Source organism: Rhinolophus sinicus, linkage group LG05 (genome assembly GCF_036562045.2).
Source record: "Rhinolophus sinicus isolate RSC01 linkage group LG05, ASM3656204v1, whole genome shotgun sequence".
NCBI classification, from domain to species: domain Eukaryota; kingdom Metazoa; phylum Chordata; class Mammalia; order Chiroptera; family Rhinolophidae; genus Rhinolophus; species Rhinolophus sinicus.
This window is the reverse complement of record NC_133755.1, coordinates 88,235,937-88,245,272: the sequence shown is the minus strand read 5'-3', so window position 1 is coordinate 88,245,272 and position 9,336 is coordinate 88,235,937. Positions and strand designations below refer to the sequence as shown.

Sequence of the window (9,336 nt, the reverse complement as noted above, 5' to 3'; positions counted from 1 at the left end):
TAAGGGGGATCAAATATATGGTGATGGAAGGAGAACTGACTCTGGGTGGTGAACACATAGTGGGATTTATAGATGATGTAATACAGACTTGTACACCTGAAATCTATGTAATTTCACTAACAATTGTCACCCCAATAAACTAAAAAAAAAAAAAGGAAAGCAAATTTGGTACAAAATACCAATGGCAGCTAACAAGAGAATTAAATGTCCAACTAGAACTGCAGCTGCTGAGGACTATTTCTAATTGGCATAATAGTGTTACCAAGATGTCACACCAGCGTTTAGACTTCAAATGTACATTAATGGACGGATTAGTACCTTTCTAGGCTCATCCTTTAACACTATTTTACAGAAGTGCTACTGCAAGAAGCTACCTCAAAATCCCAACACATCAGCTGCACTGTTCTTAATGAAATTAAACACACAGAATTAGGCTGCCAACAAGAGCTGACGTATTAATGTGAAGGGAAAATGAAAAGCCCTTTAGCGAAAGCTTCATTCATATGCTTTCAGTAGCTAAATTTTCACTAGTCCAGCCTTTGCTTAGGATGACCTGATAGAGTTGGCAGAGTGACCTCCCACCCTCACTCCCAGTGCGGCCCTGGTTGCTGCTACTTCAGGGGAACAGGGGATAACGTCATTCGGTTGCCTTACATTTCAGACCTGCCTCATGAAAGACCAAACACCACCCCTTTGAGCCCCATCAGAGAACATGAATGAGATGAACCAAGTGAGACACTTCCCATGCCCTCCACCTTCAAGGGTCTGTGCTCTAGTCCACTTCTCAGTACCCCCAGCCCCCTGCAATGGCTTCCTGCACAAACCACAATAATCCACCACCCCAGGGTCCAAAAAAAAGGGTTCTAGTCCTCGCTCTGCGACTAGTAAAAAGGCAGGGAATCTTATAACCCATCTGAGAAATGAGGGGATTATAATGATGGATGGTTTTCTAAGACCCTTTCCGTGTTCTTACTCCCACACGAGAGTCCCTTTAACTAAGAGAACAAAGCCTCAGGCCATGAGAGATGGGTTTGCCTGTGAATCTCTAAGCCAAGTGATTAAGGAAACCAGAAGCAGTGGGAGATCCTCAAGTCCTTCTAACGGCCTAATTTAGACACGGCCAGGGGAGGGGGCTGGGCTGTAAGGAAATCTACCGCCACCGTGACATCTAATGGCTCCATCCAAAGTGACGAGAACCCGGTGGGGTAAGAGCCGAGGGAGGAGGGGAGAAATCAAGGTGCTGGAGGTCTCCTCGGTCCGTTCCATTACCTGCAACGTGAGCTGGATTCTGGGGCCACATCCATTGCTCCTTATAAGTCCACACCCCGCTCCTAAGAAGCAGCATGTGAACTGAAGTGGCAAGGCCTGATGTATTAGGTTGATGCAAAAGTAACTGTGGTTTAAAAGATTAAAAATGGCAAATACCGCAATTACTTTTGCGCCAACCTAATACAATCTCAAATTCCTGTCTTTCCGACAAGTTCAAAATAATCCTAAAATGACCTCAAATAAGCCATCAAACCATCTGTTTATGGCAGAACACAATATATCAGTGTGGTCGTTCTTATGACAAAGCAGGTCTTTTCAGGTGAGATCTGTGACCACCTCGAGAGGGAAATTCCAGGCTGTTACCGCTGTTAACATAGGTTTAGCTGCGTACGCTTCAGCCACTGTCCTCTTTTTAGCACGAACGCCTACTGGCTGCACTCTTGGGAAAAACAGACTGAAGATAAGAGCGAGAGCTTGTTCAACTTGGTCCTCATGCTTCTTACCCACATATTCTGAGAGGAAGACGACAAAGAACGGAGTGACCAGGTCATTAATTCCCTGGACATACCCACTGGCAGGGTGTCGGATGGCCCAAATAAATAGAATTCTTTCGAAGATCTGGGAAAATGAGAAAGAAAGACATGACTGTTAAACCGTGGGGATACGCTCCCTGTCTCCATTTACCTAGCTCACAATTTATCTCAGGGTGGCTACAGAATTTTGAGGGAACATTAAAAAATACTATGGATAAAGGAAGTATACAAGTATAGTTTCTAAGATGCTAATCGTTATTAAGCAGGGGTAGATATTTCTTGCCCTTTATTTATCTTTTCAGTATCTGGTAACTGGGATATAAAATTGGGAAAAGGATGGCGACACAAATGGCTTAGAAAAAGGTTTGCAATGGATATTATTAATTCAGGATGTCATTTGTAGATACTGTTTCTCTATTTCCAGGAGAAAAATGTCAGAATATCTAAGTTCTGACCCCTTTTCTAAATGTCTTTCTGTCATTACAGGATTTAGAGAGGAAATGCCTTCTCTACCATCCTCTCCTTTCTCCCTGCTGAGACAGAAGGAGATCTAGATCTAGATTTAGTTCTAACTCAGCCTGACTAGAAACTAGTGACAGACTATAAATGCAGGAAGTCACCTCACATATCAGGATGCAACCCGGACATTTGCTGGGGACAGGAAGTCACATAAACCAAATCCCATGGAGAGTTCCAGCTGCGAATCTGAGAACAGAGACAGCAGCCAGGGCCTCCACAGCAAAGCCTCTGGAATGAAGTGTATTAGCCACAGAGGCCAGAGGCTTAGAAGGGGGAGAGAGAATAGCTCTGTACGGTCCATTTACAAAGTCTAGCCCTGGCCCATTCAGCTACACTCCCCTCTGCTTTCATCGGGCCCTCTGAACTTTCCCCCGATCTTCTCTCAACCTGAAAATCCTCCTTTCATGGTTTTATCCTGCTGACCACAACTCCTGGGCTGCCTCACATCCCTGTGAACCACCCAGAGGGGTGGCAGAGGTGACGGCGAATATATTCCAAGGACAGGAGATTACAGGGCCTCCCCAGCACATGGCTTTGCAGAGCCCTAACCAGCCAGCTCCAGGCAGACTGAAGAGGCCCTCCTGGAGGTCAGGTGGAGGGAGAAAAACGCTCCCATGGAGAACAGTAAAAGAGAAATGGTTGTATGGTTTTGGAGTTGGTTGCCTAGTGTAGGAGAGAAGCGGAGCACCTAAAGACAATAAAGGCTGTTTCCCAGCTGGGGTTGAGTCTGCCTTCCAGCTGGCAGAGCTGAGAAACTCCCACTGCCAACACCCCTGCCCTTCCAGGCAGTGAGAACAAAGCCCTGCCCGGAAGGAGCGGCCTCTCTGCCTCCACTAGACCTGCCCACGTGCTCCCTGGGGCTGAGGGAAGGCTGTGGCATCCTCACTTTTGTGAGACCCAACATTCCCATGGGGGCCCTCCGACACATTTCCTCTCTGCTGCTAAATGACCCCTCCTGCCCTTGAAAGTGGAGCTCAAGCTACACCCTCCAAGTGCAGGAAGTTCCCAAGGATGCCCCGCCCCCCTGTCTCCTCACACCTCCTGTGGCGCGTGTCTGTCTGGATGTCTCTGTTAAAGGCTCCTCCAGGTCAGTCCTTCTGAAGGACATGCCAGGGCTTCTACTGCACACTCCCGATCACCCCTTGTGAACACACAATCCTCGCTGACTGGCATTAACAACGGCCAAGGGGTGGGGACCAGCCATTCAGAACCAGGAGACCTGCGATACGTCCTAGTCAGGATGGCACATCGCAGACACACTCACCCTGTACAAGTGAGGATGACGCCAAAGAGACGGGAATTGGGCAGCACCCGGCCTGGCACCAGAGGAGACATGGCATCGTCACTACAGAGAAGCCTGGATAGTCCTGCCTCGCAGAGAGGAGAGGAGAGGACAACCCCGAAGGATTTTCTACACCTCTTCTACTAGTGCGGGTAATGCTGACTTGCTATAGTTAATGCTCACGTATCTTTCAGGTTTGCAGAGCAAGTCTTAATATTCAGGGTTACTGAGTTCTCTGCTCCTTGGTTGGCATTTCACATCTGCTGGATGGAAAGGGGATTCTAGAAAAATTGGAAAGTCTTGATTTTCCTTTTTTGTATTCAGGTTCCACTAGCTGGAGAAGCCTTTTAAATAAACTACTTTCCCTGTCTCCAACTTTAGAGGTAGTTTGCACAGGTGAAAGTATCTGAACATCTCCAAGTTGAAATGAGGAACGAGCAGGGCTAAGCCCTAGGAAAGTGTATGAGAGACACAGAGGGATCCTGAATTGGTTTTTAACTTCCTTTGAGCGGACTCTTAGAGCTAAAATAATGGTGTCACCCTCAAAATCTTCTTTACGCGATGGGTAAGTCATGGGGGATCCCACCAGTAGAAACATCTATAATTAAACCAAATTATGAATATAATCTAAAGTTAATAAAAATTATTTTTACCCCCATCCCTCTCTATTATGAGGATACCTGAAAGGGAAATTCAAAGAGCACTTAAACCCAGCATCCGAGCTACTGTGAAGCTGCAAAGGCAACACCTCATCTCAAGGAGATTATAGTTACTGCTCGGGCAAAAGGCAATAGTCCCACTGAGACCTTCCATGTGCTTTGCTAACTTGTTAGATCTCAAAGTATCATTACTAATTCAACTTCTGGGTTATACCCAAAAGAATTTAAAACAGGGACTCAAACAGAGATTTGGTGCCCACGTTTATAGCAGCAGTATTCACAATACCCAAAGGTGGACGCAACCCAACTGTCCATTGATAGGTGAATGGGTCAACAATACGTGTTATATACACATGAAATATTATTCAGTCTTAAAAAGGAAATTCTGACACATGCTACAACACGGATGAACCTTGAAGATATTATGCTCAGTGACATAAGCCAGACACAAAAGGACAAATACTGTATGATCCTACTTATTTGAGGTATTGAGAATAATTAACTCATAGTGATAGAAAGTAGAATGGTGATTACTGGGGAATGGAGAGTTATTGTTTAATGGGTACAGAGTTTCAGTTTGGGAAGATAAAAAGGTCTAGGGATGGATGGTGGTGATGGTTGTACAACAAGGGGCGTGTATGTAATAGCAGTGAACTGTACACTTAAAAATGGTCACAATTTAAAATTTCATGTTATGTATATTTACCAAGTAGAAAAAAAATTATTATCTCAACTTGATAAAGTAGAGCAAACACAGCACCAGGAATTCTAAGATGTGGGTCCTAGTCTTCATTCTGTCACAAGATGCCTCAAAACTCTGGGCAGGTCCCTACTATGCCCTCAGGTTTGTTAGCAGATCAAATGAGAATGCACCAGAAAGTGCTCCGAAGGGACCAAACTCTGTATCGGGTACTATCACTGTGAGCCGTGAACCTGCCCGTGGTGGACGGAGGGTGCTAGCACACGTCCACACAGAACAGGTGCCTCAGAGGTAGGACGGGAGAAGAGCCGAGAACATTAGGTGCTTCCCTCACCTCCTGTACAAGCGGTTGCTGGAACAATGGAATGAGAGGATTCGTCCTTGGAATGTCAATGTGAATCTGAAAAAGAGAAGCCATGTGCAAAAACACAAATGCCAGTTTGTTCTTTTGAGAAGTTATTTTCTTAATAAGAACTAGGAATCAAGGGAGTGAGAGTGAGAGCACAATTTATCTTGGAAAAGAACTGACATACGAGAAAAAGCTAGTTAAACCTACCTGCCCATCTGGAATACGTTTCCATGACAGCAATAGCTTACTGAACCCTTCCAAAACCACTTCTCTCAAAAAGCAATACGCTTCACAACCTAAGAGAATCTCCTGTTTTTCCCTATTGCTCTGATGTCTGTTTCACTCTGAGTCGATACATTTAACAGGTGTAGTGATCAAAATATGTACCCCTCTTTCTGAATCTTACTCATCAAGTTTGCAAGAAGTGAAAGAGCTCTGACAGCTGCAAAAACGTGCCAGGATAGGGAACCAGAGAACCTGCCCATGAAGTCATGACGTGTAAGAACTGAGGAAAACCCGAGGGGAGCTGAGCTCCAGTAACTGGCACCGGAAGTTCTGACTCCTGTTACCAAAGAGGTCACTACATTGGTGTTGGCCTTGGGATTCCCACTGCCCCGTCTAACAACCCTAGAAACGATGCTAGCAGCGGCAGGGGCTACTTCCGTTCTCAGGGCCGTTGTAGACAGCTGATCCGCGTCTTGTCCCCTCTTCTGCAGCCTCCAGACTCCTCTCTGCCCCCTCCACGTTTCTTCAGGCTGTGGGGACCACTACGGGCAATCACGGGACACTCCCTGCCAAGTCTGCTGCTGACTACAGCTCCAGAAGATAGACAGACAGACATGGGTGCTGAACAGGCACTGCCACTGCTAGAAGGACACACGGATGTCCCAGTCGGGTCTGCACCACTCCTGAGGGATCTCATCTCTCCTCGTCTCCCATCACCCTCTCTGCTCGTAGTGACGTCTGTGAAACAGCAGCTCTGGCCTCACCCAGGGGCTCATGGGAAGGGAAGGGCTCACTCCAGACCTACTGATTAGGGTTTGCCAGGGGGGATTTTATCAAAATCCTAGGTGATTTGCATGCACATTATGTTTGAGAAGCACGGCCACTGACCAGTGGAAAAATATCTATTTAAAAAGGGCTAAAATCAGAACGACTCATTAGACAGACGGGAACTGGTTTGGGTATAAATTTTTTTCCAGACCCCCCCACACCTACTCCGCACACCCCCAGGAATAAATGCAGCCCCACAGCAGCACACCACAGCCTGAGACTTGGAAAACCCACCTGTCCCCCGACAGCACTCCCAGGGCCCCTGGAGGTCAGGACGAGGAAGGAAAAGGCAGCAGGGATGACGGTACCTGTCTGTACGTGTCCTGGTGATGCTCCTCATTCCGAGAGTCATAATACTGCTCGATGAAGCCGAAATACTCCTCCCGCTTCCGCTGCAGCGTCAGCGCCCTCCTCTCGGTGTTGGCGGGGAGATAGCCCTGCAGACAGGACTGCAGGTCAGACGGGGACACACACTGGCTGGAGGACCCTCAGTTTTCATTTTAGCCTGAGCAGTGACTGGGAAACTATCAAAGGAACAGAAGGAAAGCTGCCAGCAGGACAAGGGTCAGTCCCGCTCTGGTTTGGGCCACACAGTGTCTGCCGGCTCCTCACAACAAGCTCCACCTGTGGGCAGTGACCCCGCTTCCCGGGCTCTTTACACTCGCCGCCCTGCACCGCCCTCGGGCAGGTAGCGCTGGTGGCGTCAGAGCTCCCGGAGTTGGCGCAGTCGAGCAGTGAATGCAGGTCAGTCGGAGAGAACTGGCCCCACATCAGGACCTCTGAGGGCTGTGTGTGCGCAAAGCAGTACTTAAGAGAATTGCGTGGACAGGGCATCTCTGCGGCACATCTCAGTGATGTGCTGTGCAAGTTTGGGCCGCTTCCCCATTCTTTACACGGTAACATTCAGAATGACCAGCTTAGGAAGCCGAATGGAACCTGTGACACAGCAGCTGTGACGCCGACACAGAACTGGCAGCAGCCCCACCCCCACCCACCCCCAGCCAAAGCTCCAGACCAACTTTCATTCTTGTCCCGGGTCTAGATCCCACTCTCACTGCTGACATCGCCTGTTCCGTTCTCATCAAATCGGCTCTTAATAGCATTCACACTCATTAGAAGTGGCAGAGGCAACGATTATGTGGTTGCCAGATGGACGGTGGGAGCCATCAGGAGAGACCCCTCCTCTCGCAGGCAGCTCTGCGCCATTGCACGGCGGTGCCTAGAGGGCAGGGACTCAGTTTCTTCATTCTCCTACCCTCCCAGCACCTGGCACCGTGCCTAGCAAACAGCAGGCCCTCGATAAATCCTTACTAGGTGAGCGATGAATGTCACAGGCTTAGGAAATCCAGGCGTCCCTATCGCAGTGGCTGGCCTGGCGCACTGTACTTTAGTGAAATGGGACTAGAGCAGCTTCCGAGGGAGGCCAATTTATTACCTCCTCACAGCTGCAAAGTGTGTTTCAATCACTTCGGTTATTCCTACCGAGAAAGCAGTGAAACACTGGGACCGTGGGAGCTTCCCAAACGAGGGTGGGATCCCCCGGCCTCCCTAGATTCTTTCTCCTCGGGGGTGAGAAAGTGAGAGTGTGACGACAGGAACAAACTTGTGCCCTTCTACACGTGTGGGAATAAACTCTCAAGGATGTGTGTGTTTACACACAGAAGCAGGATGGTCCCCCAGTTCTGTCACACCCAGTAGGACCACAGAGACTCTGCAGTGAGACTGACGGGCCCAGACTGCCCTCATCAGCGAAGAATGGTGGTGTGAGCTCACGCTTTCCTACACAGAGGGCGGAACTCACCGACAGGAGCCTCCAGGTCACAGGTCGGACCTCCCTGGGAACCCCAGGCCAGCTGCACTTCCTCAGGTCATCTGCAAACAGATAACAGCGTCGTTGGATTTAGCTCTTCCTACAAATGCCCTAAAACAAACCTCAGCCATCACTTCCTCATGCCTCCCGCCATTCAAGTCAGACGATGGCCACCGTCACCATGACCACAACCGCCACCACCAGCTACTGACAAGCACCGGGAAAAGCCCCAAACAACACCCTGAGCAGCAAGGGGCCAAGGACACGACTCGGCCGCAGAGACCCAGTCAGCTCCGAGATCAGAGTTGGAGGGGAAGAGAAAGGCCAGTGGGTGTGGATTTCCATACCAATCGCCTGAGGTGGGGAGACCAACACCAGCGTAGCTGCACTATGGTCTACAGGCCCAGAGTCCAGTACCACCTCATTGGGCCCCTAAATCCTAGTAACATACGTCTGACTGAATACCTGCATGTCACTGCAGTGGCACCAGATCAGGAGATGCTGGAAAAGTAAAAGAAGGAAGAATAAAGAGCAGTAGCTTCCAGGTCTCTGAGAATCCCAGTCACCAAGAGGTCCTGTCTCGCCCAGGCTCCCGGGACTCACCTAAGTCGGTGTTGTGGCTGGAGAGAAGCTGACGGAATTTTTCTAGGCGGGTTTTCTCCCGGACAGTCATCGGGGGCGCCCCAGAGGCGTTCTGGTCTGAGATCCGGGCCACCAGGGGGATGATGGGTCGGAGAGGGAGTGACTGCTGTTTGTGGAGTGCGTTCCTCAGGCACGTGTCACCTGAGATCATTTGAAAGAGAAAGAGCAGCGACTGTGTGAAGAGCACGGAATCTGAGAAACCTCACAGCGGCCTGTTCAGGATTGGGGTCCCCCATCAGAGCAGTGGCTGACAGGCTGCGCGTTGCCTGAAGGCGCCCAGCTGAGGGGCAGCCAGGGAGGGACAATCAGCTCTGCTCCACTGTCTGCCAGAGGCCAGGCTGCATTTTTACCACAAATACCACGCACCTTGTGTGCTAGCAGAGACTCCGATGCCGCAGCAACTTTGAGAATTGTTTTGGCGACTCCCGAGGGCAATCAGATGTTTTCTTTGTACCCCAAGCTGGACATTTTCTTGGTACCTAACAGTGAGTTTGGGGACCACCCAGTCTAAGGCTGTGTT

General features: G+C 49.2%; 1 long non-coding RNA gene across 2 annotated transcripts in view; it reads right to left on the bottom strand.

Moving 5' to 3' along the window:
- The window catches only part of LOC109439938 (TBC1 domain family member 22B), a 323,763-nt gene extending 314,618 nt beyond the window's left edge, over positions 1–9,145 (bottom strand). Inside the window, exons 1-5 of one of the 2 annotated variants that reach the window (XR_012496589.1) lie at positions 8,778–9,139; positions 8,166–8,236; positions 6,673–6,801; positions 5,297–5,362; positions 1,773–1,887 (exon numbers count right to left, since the gene is read on the bottom strand). This is a non-coding gene — a long non-coding RNA (TBC1 domain family member 22B). Of the gene's footprint in view, positions 1–15; positions 1,888–5,296; positions 5,363–6,672; positions 6,802–8,165; positions 8,237–8,777 lie in introns of those variants that run through there. The other variant, XR_012496588.1, reaches the window with a different exon arrangement.
- Positions 9,146–9,336: the final 191 nt, after the last annotated feature.